Source organism: Puntigrus tetrazona, chromosome 4 (assembly GCF_018831695.1).
Source record: "Puntigrus tetrazona isolate hp1 chromosome 4, ASM1883169v1, whole genome shotgun sequence".
Classification (NCBI taxonomy): Eukaryota; Metazoa; Chordata; class Actinopteri; order Cypriniformes; family Cyprinidae; genus Puntigrus; species Puntigrus tetrazona.
Window position 1 is genome coordinate 2,434,179 of NC_056702.1, and position 21,146 is coordinate 2,455,324.

At 37.6% G+C, this 21,146-nt stretch overlaps 1 long non-coding RNA gene across 1 annotated transcript; it reads left to right on the forward strand.

The window, feature by feature from the left end:
• Positions 1-5,316: 5,316 nt before the first annotated feature.
• LOC122343307 lies at positions 5,317-20,111 on the forward strand. The gene is made up of 4 exons (XR_006250753.1): positions 5,317-5,587; positions 6,322-6,416; positions 7,324-7,424; positions 19,907-20,111. It is a non-coding gene; the product is annotated as an uncharacterized LOC122343307 (long non-coding RNA).
• Positions 20,112-21,146: the final 1,035 nt, after the last annotated feature.

The window sequence follows — 21,146 nt, forward strand, 5'->3', positions numbered from 1 at the left end:
TTTATCATTAGAATTATTATTAGTGTTTTAACAATATTTTACCAATATTAAAAAATATATTATAATCAGTTCCAGACAGGCTGCAGAGTCAGATTGCCTGGATAATTAAAGTTACTAAACCTAATCCGATTGATCATTACTAAATATCTGGGATGTGCACTATATCAAGTCCAAGACGTTGTCTTTAAGTTTTCATGGCACAAACATTACCTTCCCAGACTCTCTTTCAGTGGACTCCGCTGTCAAAAGCATTTGCACGGCGCACCGTAACGTCCTGAGTCATTTCAAACCACGGAGAGTAATAAGAGAGGACTGTGAAAACATCAAGGCCAACATGGCCGACTGTCGCCATAGCAACTCCTCAAGTACAGAAAATGCAACAGCTGTAGAGATGCGGCGTGATTAAGCATGTGTTTTAGTCATTTTCTTTCTCCGGCTTAGAGAACAGGTCAGCGGCGATCGCGGTAATGTAAAGCGAGGATGTAATCCCTGCATGTGAGCTGGACGGGGTTCGGATTAGCAGGACGTCTCCTCCTCCCTCCAGCCGTTCGAGAGTGACCTTACACTGTCGAGGGTTGATTCAGGGCACATGCACTCCCGGATATTTTTTTCCGGCACAATCATGGCCTCTTCATCTCCACTAGAGCAAAAGGGATCTGAAAATGGACAGGCCCCATCAAGCCAAGTACTGAGGCTACCTGTGCCACTGAGGCATCGTCGTGAAAAATAAAAGAAAATCACTTTTATCACTCTAGGCACAAAGCCATCAACATGCCTCATTGAATTCAGCTGCAAAGTCATAAAACTGCTGCTTGCTTTGCAGGCTTTTCTGTTTAACCGTTTCTGCGTACAACGACGTACAAAAGTTTGGGATCAGTAAGAGTCTTTCGTGCTCATCAAGGCTGTGTTTATTTGATTAAAATCTCTAATATTATTAGCATTATTGCAATTTCTAATATTGGTTTCCGTTTTTTAGTATACTTCTAATATTTTGATTTATTATCTGTGTGTTTTTATTTGTTTCTTTGATAAATTAAAAGTTAACTGTAGCGATTTTAACTGTTAACTTTTATCGATTCAACACATCCTTGCTGAATGAAAGTATTCATTTTTTAAAAAAAGAAAAACAAACATACTAATAAATTGTAGGTGCACCAAACTAATTGATCTTTATAATTAATCTAATTTATGAGGGTGTTTGTTGAGGTCATACAGGTCACCCTCAGCTCTAGCTCCAAGGCAGTCGGGCCAAAGTTTGGTAAGACAGCATCCGTTTGTGGCTCTTGAGCTTATGAGTCAGCGCCACACAAGGGCCAACAGATTTCGCCCTCCTTTTGTCCTCATTACCATGGGTCCAACTGGCAAAGCAGGCCAAAGTTTCCTAAGATGTGACCCACTTAATGGTACGCTTTCTAGTCAGTGCAAATATAGACGCAGGCAGCTTGCTTGTGGGCTGAGTCATGATATAGTTTTGGAACCGATGCAAAAAAAAAGGGAACAAATAAGACAACAGGCGAATCCAAGTCATCAGATCTGACAGCACAAAACACATCCAGGACAGCGTTCCTAATCAAGGTGATGGATGCATACTGTAAAACAATGCTATACTGTAATATCTGTATTCAAGTTCTTCTATTCTAGACAAGCGTGTTTATTTTATTCTTTTTTATATGCCAAGATAAACATAAAAAAATGAAAAGTACTTTTGAGGAATTAGTAAATTAGAAATTAGTAAACTATCCATACATCCAGACCAGTAGGTGTCAGTATAAACATCCACTTTATTATAAATGAATAATAGTATATATATATATATATATATATATATAGTGTGTGTGTGTGTGTGATAGAAATACATATGCATATAATGCAAAAAACAGACTAATTAATCTCAATCAAGCTGCATTTGGGTTAAAAAATACTAGCTAACTAAAAGAAATAATTGCACATAAACTATATATATATATGTAAAAATTCTGGGTAAAACTTTAATGAACTAGTTGAGAATAAAACGATATAAATCCAGAAGAGTCATGCACAGCAAACAGAGAATCCGAGCGATGTTCCCTCACATGCTGCTGATAACCCAGGGCTGTCGATAGAGGAGACTTTCAACCAAGAGCCAAGCATTCTGGGATGGCAGAAACAGTGGGAATGACTGATAACAGATGAAGTGATTACAGGGCCTCTCTGACAGACTGAGATAAAGAATATACAGAGGGAGGGAGAGACACAAGGAAAGGGTGTAAAATACGGTTGTCTCCAGGTGAGCTCCAATTCTAGGGCATCTTCCCAATTAAATCTGCTGCTTGTTCCACAACCTGAGGGAATCGATGTACAAATTTGTTTTGAAAAATCATTTGCGGCTCTTCCTTGGCTCGCCCATTTGTCTCTCTGCTGTATAACATCCTACTTTCCATCTTGGTAAACAGAACAGAATATATAACAGAAAGAGTTAACAAGCTGGGTCAAAAAATGACTTTCTGAGTCACCTGCCAGAAGCAGGTGAATTGAGAAAATGTACGGGCCATCAATTTTTCTTACCGACCATGAAACTGTATGCTGCAGTATTTCATTATAAAACAGTCGTGTCCCCGTGACAAAGAAATATTACCTTTGTATATTTGCACCGAACAGAACCAGTTATTGTTCGAAACTTATATATTAACCATTCTCTCTGTGTCTTCACTTGTATGATATTACAGCAGTACAGCAGTTCAATAAACAAAAAGCTATTATTACATAACTGACATTTTAGACAAAATATTTCCAGTTACCTTGTACTTTTAGTTATACACATTTTTGTAAAGTTATGTTTGTTTTATTTACAACTTTTACTTTTTTATATTACAGTGCACTGTTACTAGACAAATTTTCATAATTTTAATTTTATACAAATCAGTTTAATGACACAATTTCAAGTGGATTTAAACCATGTTTTCTAAAAAAAAAAAAAAAAAAAAAGTTTTTTTGTTGTATTTTTTTCAGTGGCATCATTAAAGAACCATTTTTGATTCCCCAAAGAACCTTGGATGGAACCGTTTTTAAAATAAGCACTTAACAGAATTTTTTTTAATCATGAAGAACATTTTCCACTATAAAGAAAAGCTTCCATGGATATTTAGCTCACCCAAAAATTACCCCATATTTTACTCACCCCCAAGCTATTCTAGGTGTATATGACTTTCTTCTTTCAAATTTAAAAAAATTAAAAATCCTGGCTTTTCCTATTGGGACCATGTACCACAATAACGAACTTTTTAAAGAGCGTTTCCAGTTTTCCTTGCATTTGGTGATTGTCAGTTTTGCATTCTGCTATCAAATCTAAAAGAGTCTTGTCTGGTATCTCAGAGAAGCACTTACAGTCGGGGATCACAAAGCTACTGATGCGAAATCCATCTTATAGCTAATGCTGAGACAGCTTATGCAAATAACGCTCTCCTCATTCGTCCTCCAATGACAAGCCCTTCACCCTATGCAGATGTTTTTCTTTTTTTGTACACCGAAATGAATACGGAATGAAGCTGGGGCATCTGTGGAAGATGAAAAACACTTTCCAGAGAGTCCATAACACTGCTTGAACTGGGAGAAATGTGGTGTCGTACATCTTCATTTGCAGGTGACAGAAAGCCTTTGGCCGTTCAATGCCTGCTAACAAGAATGAAGCCAGCCGTTGAGCAATAGCAAATTATGGAAATGTCCTTCGCTTGTTGCTAATTTTACTAATCGCAGTCGCCAAGTTTAATTTTAGTCCCGTTTCGAACAAATCAGCAACATCTGTATTAAGCTATATTAGAGTAAATAAACACGATAAAAAAAATAGTGCCGAACAAAGCAGTAGTGCACTTAATGAATTTGCCCTCAGGGTGCCACTTCACTGGAATGATCCATATAAGATAGTCTCTGCGTTTGCATTGAGAGTCGAGGTGTATGTTGGCATGCTGAGACATCCAGAAAGTCTCCAGACAAACACACGGATATCAGCACAGCTAGAACACTTGTACTGACAAAGCCGGAGTCTCAGGCGTATGGATTATGAAGGCAGAGCTACCGAGTGTCGTTCTGTTACAGGCTGACAGCCCATTGTTTTGATTGGGATTTTAACATGCTAATTGGCCGCGCAAAGTTGGTGTAAGTGGGTGATGAAGAGGCTGAGGGGAGCTTGGGTTTGGACAGCTGTTGAAGAAGAAGAGGAGGGCGAAGGAAAGAAAGACGGAGATAAAGGAGTGCACGTGGGCCGAGACAAAAGCGCGTGTCAGACTCTCCGCAGCCTGTTGACTGAGATAAGCGTAGCTGCAACTTGAGGAGGCGGCGATTCTCTGCCTACGCAAACCCAGAGACGCCGCCATTTGCGACGGCTTTCCTGCAGATGTACGATGCACATATATGCATGTTTGTTCAATCATTGACATTTTTAGAGCTCCAGGTTGATTTTGGACACAGTCTTGGAAAAAATTTGTACAAGCGAGGTTTTCCCTTTGTCCTAGTCCCAGAACTTCAATTTTAAAATGCGGCAGTAAATTAGGATAAAATAATTTTACTTTGAAAATAGTATTGTTATTAAATATTATTTTGTATATTTAAAATTATTTAAAAACTAATTACAATTACATCCAAAAGATTTTTAAAATGAATAATTTCCGCTACATTATGCTATTTAATATTGATATTTGGCGGAAATAATTCGACAAATTCAGAAAGAAAATTATGCATGTCCTGTATGCTGTAGAATTCAAACTTTGAGCTTTGTCTGGAGGTCAATATTGAAGAAGCTCCCTTGCTAGTTATCCATTTAAATTGGCATTGTGACACCACAGCAATAATGCTGGCAGAGCAAAGCAAAAAATAAAAATGTAATTAAAATGCAGGGCTGGAAACTTCGCTGTAAGGTCCATTATTGTAGCAGCAGGCGCCGGTGCTTTTAGGGTCACTATCACTATCAAAGAACTTTATGTATATATATATTATTTTATTTAGCAATTTTTTTTCTGTAAATTTCTCAAGCTAGGGCTTTCACTCTGACTCTCAGAGCAAAATAACATCATAGCAGAGGTTGAGTAATTCTCTATGAATACGCAAATGTCTTTGCAGCTCCTCCTCATTGCACTTTCCATTTGTTGATGTACGATAAGAGTCATTGCACTCGGGAAAATGGCAAAGCTCAATTTCCACTGTTTGTTTAGGAAATGTGAGCTGCCTTCCATACATCCAATTAAAATAAGCAAATTCAACCCGAGCGCTTTCACGGAAATCGTCTTCGTAATGATTAACTCTCGAATGTTTTTTTTTTTTTTTTTTTTTTGTATTCGAGTGGCGGCTATATTGGATTTGTGGGTGTCCGGCGAACCTCGGTTGGTTTGGGCAGCTTGTCCCCCGATTGGAGGCCAGGTGCTTTCTCATCACGAGGGACATGGGAGCAGATTGTGCTGATAAAAGCCAGCGCGGTCCAGCGACCAGACGAGGCCAGAGCAGAGGTGGTCACCCTGCTGCCGTGCGATGCAGCCTTTGAAAATGCGATTCAGCTGTTCGCTCCTGTCCGCTCGCATTAATCTCTCGCATGAAGAGGAGAGATTCTGCGAAAAGACATGTGAGTACATAGAAAACAAATTTCGAGTGCACAAAAGCTTTCTGAGAAGAGTAATCTCATTCCCGGAGTCAGAAGCCACCAGGGCAGCAGGTTTACTGCACTTTACGCTGTAATCAAGACAACAATCACACACGGACTGATTCGTTTCCTTTTGATCGCGTCCACATTTAGAAGTAGGTCAGTGTCTTTTGAAGTCTAAATGTCTGTTCGGGATATTTGTCCTCAAAAAAAAAAAGCGTTTAAGACCCTTAAAGCGCATTTACATGGCGAAACCTTCCAGGATCGTGCCACCCACGCATGCAGAAGCGTCGCCAAGGTAATGTATCCGATTAAGCCTGTATCTGATCTGAACTGAGCTATTACTATCTAAATATGTGTCAGATAAAACAACGTGACAAATATCAATTTCATAAATGATATAATTCTTACGTCAGATATGGGTAATGTGGTTTGGCTTTAGCGTGAGGAATCGTCACAGAACTGAGGTCAGTGCTACTTTTTGTGCAGCTCTGTATAAAGAAACGTGTATCTCAGGTAAACATTTAGCCCCTAAAATGCACTTTTACCAAAAGAAGCCAAATGAGCGTGAACATATTTATAGGATATTCAGTGAATTACGACTTTTTGGTAAATTTGTATGTTTTGTGAACAAAACCTTTGAATGATTGGGATATAACACACATGTTGTGTTGACCAATGTCATGATGCTTTTATGGTGCTTTTTGTCCTATTAGGAGCTTGAAAGTCTTTTGTCCCCATCCACTTCTATTGTATGGAAAAGAGCAGCGTAATCATTCTTCAAAACATCTCCTTTGTACAAGGTTTGAGGGTGAGTAAATATATAATGCAAAAGTGTTGGCTACTTTAATAAAGCTTTAATAGAGCCTATTTGTCAGTTAAGTGCATAAAAACGAAACACAATTTCATTCCGTTGACTCCGAGCAGAATTGATATTTTAACGTTTCTGTTAAAATGCCTCTCTTTGTATATGTCTTTTAATAACATGTTTGCATTCATTAAAAATGCGCTTGTTTAATAACTTAGGCTACTGAGGTAAAAAGCTTTGTAAGTGGGATACAGGCAGATGGCTGTTATCTAAATGATCTAAATAGTACTGTAGCTAACTTAAGCCCCTTTAGTGTGCTGCAAGACCTGATCACACTGTTAGGGTCAATATACAACCTGCAGGCCAATTTATCAGATGACTTATCATAGGAGAAATATCAATGAGAAGGATTTTCTTTGTGGCGACCCATCTAAAAACAATTACAGAAGCAAAAAAAAAAACAACTTTGTTTACTTTGAGCGCCTAAACATCAAGTTTTAATTAAAATAACTTTAGGGATGCATGATAAATAACGGCAGATGTTTCGTATGTATCTTTCCAGCAAAGCCGGTTCTGTAATCAGTGATACATTTCATCACGCGATTGATTTCACGTAGAGCAGCATTTGCCAAACAGACCTCTGTACATGACATTGCCAGGTGCTTTGAGACGAGCTTCGCCGCTATTTCACATTATGCATCAACGTCACAATTGCACGCACAATTCAAATTCATGTTTGGCCCCCCAAATTAATATAGTAAAGACAACGATAAAATAATGTTATTAATTGTAATTTCAAATGAAGGTTTCTTGATCGTTTCTTTTCAGAATGATCAAAATTGAATTCGTTTTCTTTTCTGTTTTTGTTAAATGTCGTTTGTTTTTGTTTTCATTCCTTGAACCCTTTCAGAGCCCTGGTCTTTGGTCTCCATCCACGTCTGTTGAAAAGCACAGCACGATCATTCTTCAAAACATCTTTTGTGTTCAGATGGAAGAGCGTTACGTTTAACGGTAAGTAAATACGGCAGCTTTTTTTTTTGATGAACTCTCCTTTTAATAAAGCAATGAATGTACAGTGTTAATACAAATTAGCATGCACTCTTCAAAAAGAGAGTTCTTCTTCAAAATTTATTAGTATTTTGGGACTGCAATGCAAAGTCAACTTGGTACTTTTGGATATGGCATTTTCACTTTGGCAGTGTCACAATAAATCAGTCTTGCGCTGAAAGGTTTGAGGCAGTCAGTCAAATATATATTTATAAATTTATACGTATATAGGAGAGACAAAAAGAGGAGGAAAGAGAGAGAGATTGGGCTCTGCAGCAATCTGGCAGCCTTCCAAGGGCACCGTTACATCCAGTGAACAAACAAAATACTGGTCAGCTAAATATAACATTTCCCTTCATGAGCAGGCCTCAGAGAGAGAGAGAGAGAGAGAGAGAGAGAGAGAGAGACAGATGCGGTACTGCGGTAGCAACATGACAACGTGAGACGCATGCTGCAGAAACTCACCTGAGGTGAAGCTCAACCGTGCTCGCAGAGGTCAGGCTTGTCCTTTTCTCTCTCACAGCGTCAGTTTGTCTCTGAAGACTTTGTGCACCCTTCCATGCTCCTCTCAGACTCTTCTTTCTTAGTGTTCGATTAAATTCCCCCCCCCCTCTCTCTCTCTCTCTGGAAATACAAAGCTTTGAAACAAGACTTCGCAAGCTGTGGAAGATTAATAATTCACGTTGTAGCTAAATCTACAGGGACTTGTAAAATTAAGCATTGTTTTTCAAGCCTGAGTTGGGCCGTCGTGACATGGAGGGAGAATTTGTTGTAAAAATATTAACTTGGGAGGAACGACTGCTGCATTGTTCACCGCAAATCAAATCTGAGGGAGAAAAAAAGCACATGTTTATCATCGTTATTCAGGAAGAACCCTTAACTCGCCTGCCGAGGATTTGAAGCAACTTTACTTAATCCGTCTTTTGTCTCGGTGGGAAATTTTAAACAAGCGCCAAAGCACAGAGAGACTTTGGAGAGAGAAGCCGCGTCTCGCTGAGGGCTGTGTTCTTGCTCTGTGAAGAATATGGCTGCGGAGAAGGTCATAAGTAGACAGAGAGAGCTGCCTGACTGGAGTGTGTGTTGGGGGTGTCTAGGAATAAAAAAAATAAATAACCTCACACCTAAATCATCAACTTGAAATTCAGATTCATTGTGACTGGGTTGGAGGATCTCTAGGGCTTTGGATCCCAAGCTAATGACAGTTCTCTGGTTTTCAAAGGACTCTTGGTGTCATCCAAGGCTAGCGCTGCAGACGCTGTCATCTTTGGTCTAGTTTTAAAATATGATGGAATTTTTTGGGAGTAAATGGCTTCGTCCACTGAAAATATATTTGTAGAGAGTTTTAAAATTTTTGAAGATCTCCAGTGGCCTCTAAAGTAACTGGACACTTAAGCCGTGGCTAAAGTGTATCGATTGCGATGCATTAAGTGCACACACATGGAAAATATGGAAAATATGATCAAAGAAGGCAGTGAAAATGAATCTGCATCGTTAGTCCTTTTGATCTTTTATTTTAAATAATCAGAATTTAAAATGGTAGGAAATATCATTGTGAAATAATGTTTTTCTCTAATACATATTGGCCGCAATTAAAGGCTTACTTTTATCCGATACTCGTTAAAACCTCCATTTCCCATTTCTCCAATAATGCCTGATGAGGTTGGAGAACGCTTGACGAGAGATCAGAGACCACCCAGACCCTTTAGATTCCCAGCTCACAGACATATATAATTTACCAAAATGACAACACCTCCTCACTTGAGGGTTTGGGTTTGATTTCCAAAGAATGCTTGCACTGATAAAATGTACACTTTGAATGCATTGTAAGTCACTTTGTATAAAACTGACTGCCAAATGCATAAATGTAATGCAAATGTATTCAAATATGTAAAGAAATTTCTCCTAAGGACAACAATTATAAAAAAGGTTTCACATGACCTTGTGCATGTGAAACAGACGTTAGTTGTGGCTATTACCGACATATTTCTTTAAATAAAGCTAGTGAATAGATATAAAGTAAAAGGATAGTCCATTTTCTTAGTAAATTACTCTTTTGAGCAAAGGCTCACAATCAGTGTGTTTTCTGATTTCTGAACATTATTCATTCTTGTTAGCAAATCAGTCTTTGATTTAAATCAATGACTGATCATTAATGTCACAATGGGTAGTTAAAGATGCATTTATTAGTAGTATTATGAATAAGTCAAAAAAAATAAGTTGCCATACATTTCTCTATACATAATATAGCTAACAATAATGTATCGCCAATATATGTTGTGGCAGACATGACAGTTTTTCCTCAATCGCTTTGGTTCAATTCTCAAAGGATTTTTTTTTTCTCGAAAACAATAAGTTCAGATCTCCACGTGTGCAAAATTGTCTGCAGTTTGCACAACAACAACTTGCATATGGCTTGTTAAACAAAACTTAAAAACTTAGTTCACACTTAAACTGTCAAACCGTTCACAACCTCTCAATCATTTCCATTGTGCAAGCCCTCGCATTCAAAACGATCCATTCAATTATGAAAAAATGGTATGCACGTATATTCCATAAATATTGTAATGTCTGCTAAATTGGCAAATGACCTCTAATTGCAGTACAATTTAAATCAAACATTTAGTCATTTAACCAATCAAGTGTGGGAGCATATATATGTAGATTGCCCACAGCACAATCACTGCCATTTGTAAAAAATAAATGTACTGTATAAATACAAATGTTTATACTTTTTTTCTATGTGCTATTGAACGTGGTTGACTGCCATGGTGAAAAAATAACTAAACGTTTTGACCAGCATGGCTCACACGATGACAAAAATACTTTACGACCCTGACCAAATTACTGACACGATAACTAGGTTTTGAAGCATAAATAAAATGTCAAAATGACTACATTTTGCAAACATGCAATAAAAATCAGAAGTTCCAGCAAACAGTTGTGACATTTGCCCTCACAGTTTAGATAATGTTAAGACTGTTTCAGTATATGTGCCAAAGCAATTGAGAAAAACTGTAAGAAACAGAGCACACAGTCAGAAGAAAGTGACAGCAGAGCTGTGAACAAGTTACAGTAGTACATTCAGGGCATGGCCGTCCCCTCGCCTAATAAAACCACCCCGAGGTCGCATTGCCCTTTGACCCTTTGGTGTTAGCGCTCTCTCCGTGAACTGAAATGTCTCACGCATTGCAATCAAGCAGAAAGACAAGGAACCAAGCAAGTTCAGATACTGAGCTTGAGGTAGCGAGTGACATAACCATGAGCTCAGGGTCTGTGCACCCCTTTGGCTGCTACCTGGCTCGCGGCAGGCAGTGCTAGCGGGGGCAAGTGCAGACGCTCCAGGGGAAGCAGCTGTCATATGGCAGGGGGCGGCTCTCCAACAGCTTTTGGAGTTAATATGAGAGCGTGTGCTGACAAGCTCTACTGTGATTGTAGTACAACAAATAGACACACGAGCTCCCACAGAGACATGCAGAGTGTGTGTCAGCAAGATGTGTGTTTGGCGTGCATGTATGACATATTCAGGATCAGTTATGGCTGGTTTCAGCCTATAGCAGCATGATATATCAGGATGTGAGTTATCTTCTGTTCTAGTGAGATCTCCCTTCTTTAAGGTCCATTTTAAGTTGATGGTTTGGTATAGAAGCATAGAAGTCGGTTTCTAGTTGAGCTGATGTTGTTGCGTAGTGCCTGGCTAATAACAAGTTTTAAAAAGCGGTTGGTTTGATAAGAACTGATTTGTGGAAGCAGATAGAAGCCATCTTAAACTCAAAAACTTGAGGGAAAGTTTAAAAAGCTTTAAAGCTGGATGATTTATAGTCCTTTCAGATGGATGAATAAATAAATATTTTATCTGTCATAAATCAATAATAGATAGATAGATAGATAGATAGATAGATGATTAGAGATAGATAGATAGGCAACAGGAGCTGCTTTAGAATATAAAGTATAATTACGAGTAGTGCAGGAGCTCATTAGTTTGAAATATTAGTACCTCGGTAGAGCTGGCCTCCAGTCTTCCTGTCATGAGGGAATAGCGCTGGCTTTGGCAGCCAGTCATTTGTTGATTTTGAAGCAGATCAGTGAAACAGGTGTGCCATGCTGTGTCAACCTCACTCTCAGTCGTCTCTGCCTGCGGGGTGATGAGCGGCGCTCTTGAACTCCGCTCTGAACGATGGATCTCACGATGTGCGGTGGCTGGCTGGCAAACCGTCCACTCCAGCTGATAAACACCTTTAATCACCCGGCCTCCCGTGGCGGAGCGTGCAGGGGTTGGCACCCGTATCAACGAAAAAATGGATAAAACATCAGAAATGCGCATATGAAGATGGCAATATCTGTACATCGGGGATGCAGCTCAACAGGTCCTCATATATCACACCGCTGTGAATGTTTAGGAATGACTGATTTAATATGTCACAGCGAGAACCTCGTAAATTAGATGATGCCTGTGGTGATTTGAAGAGTTTTTAACATTCGTTTGCAAATGTTGGGCCTCAGCTAGGATTTCAAATAAGCACTCAAATTATCCTTTTTGTGTATACCTTTTACTGTTCAGTGTAAAAAAAAAAATCATTTTCAAATATGATTTTATACTGAACAAATGTGAGACTTGCATGCATCATCTTTATGCGATGATGTTTTAATAACTTCTTAATGGTGACAAATGGCACTCCGATAATTGTCCGTGACTATATTTTAACCAATGATACTGAACAAACATAAAATATGTGAAAATATTTCAATCATTTTTCCACTAAAATAATACTGACAATACATAAAATACATCTTCAACTACAGTTAAATCCATCAGTCAGTAACAACACAGATGAATGGCAGTAATCAAAATGATTGATTTACGAACAAGAATAATTCATGTTCAGGAAATCTGTTCGAGATTCTGTTTTGAACGGTAGATTCATGTTTACACCAAGACTGATGGTGATAACTATGAGAATAAATCATAATTTGAGAGAACGGTGGAGTCTACATCATAACTATTGCTATATATTAGCAATATTGTTAGAATCACTTCATCAACTATTTAGGTAACACTTTATTTTAAAAGTAAACAGTTTACTAAATATAAGTAAGCCACTAACTCATAACTTTGCAAGCACATGTCAACTAATTCTCATTATAGTTTTAGTAGACTCTAAGGTTTAGTAGAATACGTTGACATGTGTTACTTAGTATGTGTTTTGGTGAACCCTAAAAATAAAGTGTTTTAATATTTAAGCAGATGGTCTGCTAATAATTTCGAATGGTAGTCTGGGTTGCCAGGTCTGTGAAACAAAACCAGCCCAACTTAAATCAAAACTATCCCAACTTTCCCCCTCAAAAATGCGTTTCTTCAACATGTCTTTAACTCATGTGGCAACAGTGTAAAAGTAGCCCAACTGTCAAGACTTGGCAACACCGCTGGTAGCTACAGCAGTTGCAAACTCAAGTAGAATGTCAAGTAGAAAGTCGACAATCAAAGTGTTGCAATGGTCCCCTGTATTTTTAATGTGCGGAATTGCTTTTTTCTTCCAATTATTCTAAATAGATTATTAGAATGGTTGCATTTTTTTTATTATTCTTTTACAATCCCATCTTTATTGGCTACCCTTGAAGGGTTACTCCAGCCCAAAATGAAAATTTTGTCAGAATTGCAAGAATACTTTTTGAATGTAAAGAAAACAATATTAGTGACTTTATCTAATATATTGACACCATAGCGTCACTGTGGCGCCATTTTGGAAAGTATCTGCTCAAAGCACATATGCACACAGTTCTGTCTTCTATGTGTATTTACACTTTGATTTGAACCGAAACACATCCTTGCATTACAGCTGACACCGAAAAGCATACACTATACTCTCTGAAATGGCACTACAGTTATACTATGTAGCCGAATACGGCTTTCTGTCTCTATAAAAAGTATCCTTGTTTCATAATGTTGTGGTTGAACCACCGATGGCAGATGGTGCGTTCTGACGATGTCTTTAATACTTTTCTGTACTTTGACAGTCGTATTCGCAGTCAATGGGACAGTCACAAGCCTCCCGGTTTTCATCCAACACATGTTAAAATGTGTTCTGAAGATGAACAACGCTTTTACGGGTTTAGAGCGACATGGGGGTAAGCGAATTAAGTGCAGAATTTTCATTTTGGGGTGGAGTAGCTCTTTAATTTCTCATCGTGAAATACATCAGTGAAATGAGATGTGCATACTGATTCCTGTTCATTTTAACGTCACGTCTTCAGATTATGGATCGTTTTCACACCATATGGAGGATGTGAGTGGAAAACGATCCCATTGCAGGGGCTCTAATTATTGAGATGAATAAGATCTTCAGAGGTATTTAGGGTACAGTGATGGTATAACGCAGTGTGTTATTTCAGCCGCTCTGCGTGATGCATCTGCACACCCACTCCACGCCCACTGCCTCTCATTCATACACCATCAGCTCTTGTTCCATTACCTGCTCTCCACGACGGATGGATGCAGATCCACATAAACATCTCCAGTTGTCAGGTGAAATCTAGGCGCCACAATCACCCCCAGGATGTCATATATCCAAACCTGACTTCCTTTGGCTCGGACATCACATCTTTTCAGTTCAAACAGACTGACGCCACAAGACATTTTCATTCTCAGATATGGCAAATGTGATGAATTACGTAAGACAGTTTTGACAGGTATGCTGTCTTCGAAAATGTACGGATCTTTTCTAAATATGAGATGACGCCTGATGTACACCTCTGATGTGCAAAATTGATGTTATGGCATATACAGCAGCTAAAATCGTTTAAAGGAATAGCCTAAAACTAAAATCGACTGTAGCATCACATCACTTGCTCACTAATAGATGCTCTACGGTGGATGGGTGCCGTCAATGAGGCTGATAAACACATCACAAGTAATCCACATCAATTAATGTCTTGTGAAGTAAAAAGCTATGTGTTTGTAGAACACCAACCCATCGTTTTAACCATCATTTCTTTACTGTTTGGACTCTCATTCCGACGGTACCCATTTACTGCAGAGGATCCATTAGTGGCTAAGCGATCTAATGCAGAATTTCTACTGCTCTTATGAAGAAACAAACTCATCTACATCTCGGAAGGCCTGAGGGTAAATTGCAAGCATATTTTCACTTCACCTTCTATCTTTCGTTTAGCCTCTTGCTCTATTTGTTTTCTATTCTGGCTGTTTACTTTTTATTTATTATATCATTTTTTAAATCCTTGCTGTGCGTACTGTGTTAAGCTAACTTGCACTCGCATATCGTTGCTCTTTTGTCGATTTTGATAACTTTATCTTTAATGCCTTTTTTAAATTAGTTCGAAGCACTCTAATGCCATTTAGCTTTCAGACAATGGAGAAAAATACATACGTCAACAAAACAAACGTAACGCAAGTTATGACTTGCCTTCGTTAACCATCTAATGAACAGTTGTGGGAGTCAAGAAAGAAAAACTAGACTCTTTTATAGTAGCAGCAGGACATTTTAAAAGGCTTTTTAATCCTTTGAAAGATATAAAGAGCTTTTGTGTCATGCCTTCAAACACCACTAAACAAATAGCTTGTTTCAGATAAAATGTTTCAAAGAAACAGGCAAAAAGTTGCTTATTTTCTTTAAATGCCAGCTGACTTTGTTTCTCAGACTCTATATAATTTACTGTAGGGATGCAAAATGGGACTTTGTGACTTGAAGCAGAGAAAATACACGTTTATTTGGTTTTCTTGGAACGGTTTTGCACCCACCGGTTCACGGAACGCTCTGTGATGTTGCGTCGGAAATGATTTGTATCAAACGGGATAAAAGGTTGACGCAGTCCCTTTTTAAAACGCCGCTGTCTGAGTAAACAATAATATCAAGCCAAAAAAGTCATGTTTGTCAGGAAGTCAACAGCATCCATGTTTGTGACGCCTCCAATTTGCCTTGTTTTAGCATGCGCACCAATCGCAAACCACCAACGGTGACTATAATTATACTCTTATGTAAGAAGCTGCAATGTTGTTCTCTGTTGCGTGCAAAACAAATAGGTCAGAGGCAGAGATGATGCTAAGGCTCGTATATGTGTGATGGTCTTTGGATATGTTGGCTTTTTGACCGCTATGTTCTGTTGAAGGTCCTCCTAGTACGTGCCCTTCCTCTTTTTTGGAAAGCAGCGGGGTGTTCATAAAGATTCGTGTCATGTGTGGTTATAAATCGACAAAGGCTCGTCAACAAAGCTTCCTCTGATCAGTGCTGAGAGACTCTCTTTATCAAAACCCTGGCAAAACAAAGCGGCTGGCTTACACCGCACAAGCTCCCAGTGCTATTTACAGTGTGCGCGCGGTGCCAAAAACAGAACAGCGTTCAGCATGTACAATTACATGAAACACAAAGCAGAGAGCCTTTAAACTGTGCATGCAGGATGTTGTGTTAGACCAACACCGCCGCTTCCTAATATCAATTAAAAGCACCTTAAATGACACCATGTCCTGCACTTTGGAGGATCAAGTTAACTGTTTCATGCTTGTACGTTACAAGTCAAATCGAAATGGAATATAAAATTCGTCAAAGCTGACTGCATCACAAAAATGAAAATTGGTTTGTTTAAAAAAAACAACAACAACAACAAAAAAACAATTAAGGTTGAATTCAGTGATTTTGTATGCCACAAGGGAACAATATTATAATGTAAAGTATTCATTTCGTGAATTGTAGAATATTACATATGACACTGTTATTAACTTATTATAGTCTAAAAGTGAGTTTGGATGAAAACAAAGGCAATCTAAATGAAAAAACAGCAAATGTGAATACGCAAAAGTAACTGTCTGTGTTCGTGACAAGGTTAATAAGGTTAACTGAAACTAAAACCAAAAAAGTTTTTGTTACTTGAAAAAAAAAAAAAAGTTAACTGAAGCAAAAAAAAAAATTAAATAAACTTATCTAATTAACTATATATATATATATATATATATATATATATATATATATATATATATATATATATATATATATATATATATATATATATATATATATAATAAAAATATTAAATAGAATCTCAATTGATATTAAAACAAAAAAATATATAATAATATTATGTAATAAAAATTATAAACATAACAAATCAGACATAAAAGTAAAACTGAAAGAACAATGAAAACATAAAATCCAACAATAAAGTAATATATAAATTTTTGCTGCAGCACCAACCACTCTACATTTATAACAATAAATACAACAATAACAAGATCTCAGTGACTCTTGGTAACAATTTACAATAAGAATAAGATGTCATTTGTTAAAATTTGTTAATGTATTAACTAACACGAACAAACAATGATCAATACATTTATTATAGAATTAATTGATCTTTGTTAACGTTAGTTCATAAAAATACAGTTATTCATTGTTAGTTCATGTTAGCTCACAGTGCATTAACTAATGTTTAGAAAAACCACCTGTGATTTTAATAATGCATTAGATTAATAAATGCTAAACCCTCAGTGAACTCTTAGTTCATGTTAACTAATGTTGTTAACTAATAAACCTTAATGTAAAGTGTTACCAAAAACTTTAATATGGCCAGTAAGTATTATATAGCGCAGCCCTCAAAGGACAATGAGAAGAAAACTTTTAAGACTAAACCTCACGAAACTGGGCTCTGACGAGCTTTTGAGTTCAGTTTCTCACAGTACGCATTCTTCCACATTTACATCGCAAACCCTAATTACCTTTTTTGCAATCATTTCTTTATATTGAGCAAGGTTTAAACATATGTGCTTAACAGAAGGACGCTTTCATCTTAACTAGCAAGCCGCGAAGCGTTAGCTAACGCTCACGGAAAAACAATATTCAAAATTTGCATGTTTAGACCAACCTGGATTTCGGGCGAAGATGATTAATGCGTGTTTTTCTTCTTTCTTATGTTTCTTTCTCTTTTTTTTCCCCGCCCTCCGGCTTTTGCTGCACAGACGATAATGTATTAAGCGAGAAAGGGAAGGGAGGGTGCTAATGCTGCTCTAATTAGCTCATACGCCGAATGCTTAATATTAGTGTGCAGTGATTTGGGTCGGACGGCCCAGAATCCTTCATCAGCAGAGTCATCTCGTAAAAACAACTGTGTGTGCATTTTTAAGCAGAAGGGACCGTGGCTTCTCGCACACTGTCAGTTTTAGTCAGCGCGAGGCAGAAACCATCGGCTGGCGGCGAGTCAAGGGCCTGCTCCTCCCGAACATTGATTGTTGTTCTGTAGTTAATTGAATTGGGTCGTATAATTTCCACCTCGGTTTATGTGGTCAGAGTAAACAGAGATAAACGTTGCATGTTGCTACAAATGTTTGCGAATGTGTTGGCGTTTCTATGTTATTGCTCAGTGATATTGGTTTTCATAGTTGAGTCAATAAGAGTCGGTCGGCTCTTTATATGTAAGTCATAATTGCGCTTAAAAAAGTTGGGTCTGTAATATTTTTTCGTGTCCGGCACTATATTACTTCAGACTTCAGCGTCACGTGATCCTTCAGAAATCATTTCAATATGATTTGCTTCTCAAGAAACGTTTAATCAAGTGAAAACATTTGTGATACTTAATATTTTTGTGGAAGGCATGATTCATTTTTTTTTGTTTGATTTGATTAATGGTCGTAAGAAAAACATTTATTTACAATAAAAATCATTTGTAACATTCCAGATGTCTTCACTGTCATTTTTGTATGACAGGAATTGAATGCGTTCTTCCTGAATAATAGCATTAATTTCTTAATAAAATAGTACTTACCCCAAACTTTTCAATGGTAGTGTACTTCAGTAATTTCTCTGGTCTTATTACTAGCCCCCGTTCACACCAAGAAAGATATAGTTATAAAGTTATTATATACTATATAGGTCTAAATCCATCCTGCTATAATGAGCTTGAGAATTTTAAAGTTGCAGACGATATTGTTTGCTGGTGTGGACTATATCGTTATCTTTATAGTTATTGTCCTTGGTGTGAATGGGGCTTCACCATGCTGCATTTAAAAATGGTACATTTTATTGTATCAAATTGTAATATTCTCTTTGTTTTTGCAAGCAGTGATCAGATATAATTTGAACATTTGAAGACTAATTAGGCCCCCGTTTTCACTAGTGCATTTTTATTTAAAAACGTGTAACTTTTGCTTCGGTTACGCCTGTCGTTTAGACCACTCCGGCACGTTCCACCCTTGAAAACTGAGACTTTTAAATATGCTGCAGTTTTAGTTTTAAAACTCCAGGGTTGCAAAACTGAAGAAAACAGAAATTATGGCGCAGCTGTCTGTAATTTTCCTTGACGACCGAGCGTCTTTTTCTATGGGCCATGATACGTAAGCCGTCTGCCATATTGTAGCGGCCTGATTTTACGTCATTTACCATAGCAATCAATGAATATTTGAAATGAATGAATATTTAGTATGTTGAAAGACGTCAAGTTCACCGTTCCAACATGGCGCCGTCTATATAGATCTATATTTGTACCCATAGATATGCATGTAGACGCATTCGTCATCTTGGAGCGGTCCACCTGACGCCATTCACCATACTGTAGGTTCGCACAGAGCTGTTGGGTTCAATTCAAGTCAAAGCGCAAGTCAAGAGCACAACAATATGGCGGACGGCTTACGTATAGCGGCCCATAAGAACAGTCACTCATCTATACAGTAGTCAACATTTGTAGTGAATCAGTTTTAGCACAACTTTGATGAAAGGTTTTGATCCACTTCAAATATCGACTAGTGTACATATCTATGTAAGTATTGGTAGATTCCTCATTAGACATATCTCTAGTTGTATCTGCACGAATGGTCATGTGACAAGCGTTTTCAGTTGTGTAGTCCACAGAATAACCGTTTTTTTCAATGTCAAGTTAACAGTATCGGAAAAGGACATTTTATGTATTTCGACTGAAAAAGAAAAGAAGGAAAAAGGGGTCATGCACCCACACCACCGGGCTCAAATCTCCAAAACGACACACACCCACATGAGCAATAGAGCAGAGTTCCTCTGTTGTGATATAATAGCATGTTGTACAACACTGAGTCGATGTTAGGGATGGACCTGAAGAGGATTAGTTTGGCTCAGCCAGCGGACTGTACATTAACAGATAGAGCAGAGATCCCTGAGGCTCAGAGAGCCGCTGTGCTGACGGTTCGGCTCTGTCTGCATGGCCTAATTCACTAAGAAGCGTATTGATTAAGTGTGCAGTGGAAATACTCCTTCCTCTGAAGGGAGCATTCACATCCGGCATGCTTTCGCTGAGCTTATGTTAGTGTTTTGAAATAAATAAAGTTTCTCTCGAGGATTTGAAGCAGAAAGCAGTGACCTATCTGTTTAAGCATCTATTCATCAGTTGGAGGTTTTGGGGTTAGTAGACGGGCTAAAAACGTGGCTGTGGTGTAACCATTTTGTCTCCATTAATTCTCGTTGTTCTGCACCTTTCAGGACCTGCGGACGCGGAATGCTTATCTGAGACCGAGAGGTTGTCAGCAGCAGGATTTTGCTTTCAGCTTTATCTTGAGTAGAGGTCCTGGCACAAACATGCTGCTGGAGCTCCATCCCAGAAGATAAGAGAGACAGAGATGCATGCTGGGACAAGGAGCCACCAACACCTGCTTGGGGCAAACAGGTTTTTGACCTGAGAGAAGCCCCTTGAATTATGTAAATATTATATGCTATGCTGTAGTATCTGTAGTATATCTTTATAAGTTATGTTTTATATATAAAGATACACTCTCAGATAAATAAAAAAGTAGCTTTAGAAAGAAATATTTTATTTCAGAATATAACACAGCTAAAATCTTGAAACCATGATTTGTTTTTTTCATAAGCTGCATCTTAATCGAAATATCTACAGACCATTTCTTACGTCTCAGAGGTGGGCTGAATGCGTTTACACTGCAATTACAATTGCGTAAATAATATCATGACATTAATGGTGTTTACATGAGTAGTTCTTTATAAGAAAATTAAATAATCACCTGATGTCTCTACACTATACTATATACTGTATATAGGGGTTGATGTAATTTAAACACATAAACAACATATATCCGGTATATACATCCATCCATTATATATACAGCATCTGTGTTTACAGCTTTTAAACTCCCTCAAGAATAATAGATGTTAAAAGCACAGAAGCACTAACATCTGTTAGCAGTGAGGTTGATGTCAAACAAGGTTGTTTCACCTGAGATGGCCCTGCAGCATCTCATGAGCACTCATATTATTTTTTAATGTGTTGCTGTGTTGGAGCTGTATGAGTGCAAATCATAACAAAAAGCAAGTATGTCGCTTTTTTAGTTTTGCCACAATATACGCATTATTATAAAATAGCTGCTTACAGTCATTCATTACCTAAGCATTTGCGTCTGTATAAGCTTATATGAAGTTTTTTTTTTTAAGTATCTGATATATCAACTATTAAGGTAAACGTATATGAAAAAGTGTTGTGAATAAAATTTAAAGATGATAATAATAATTAGCAAAATTGTATGAAAATAAAAATTACAAAGAAAAAAATTAAAAAAGGTTAAGTTAAAATAAGTATAATTATTATATTAGTATAGAAATAACATTAAATTAACTAGTGAATATAGAAAAAAAATTCTCAATTAAATTTAAATAGCAAGAATGTTTTCATTGCTGGGAAAAGTGGTGCATTGGAGAAAAATAAAAATGC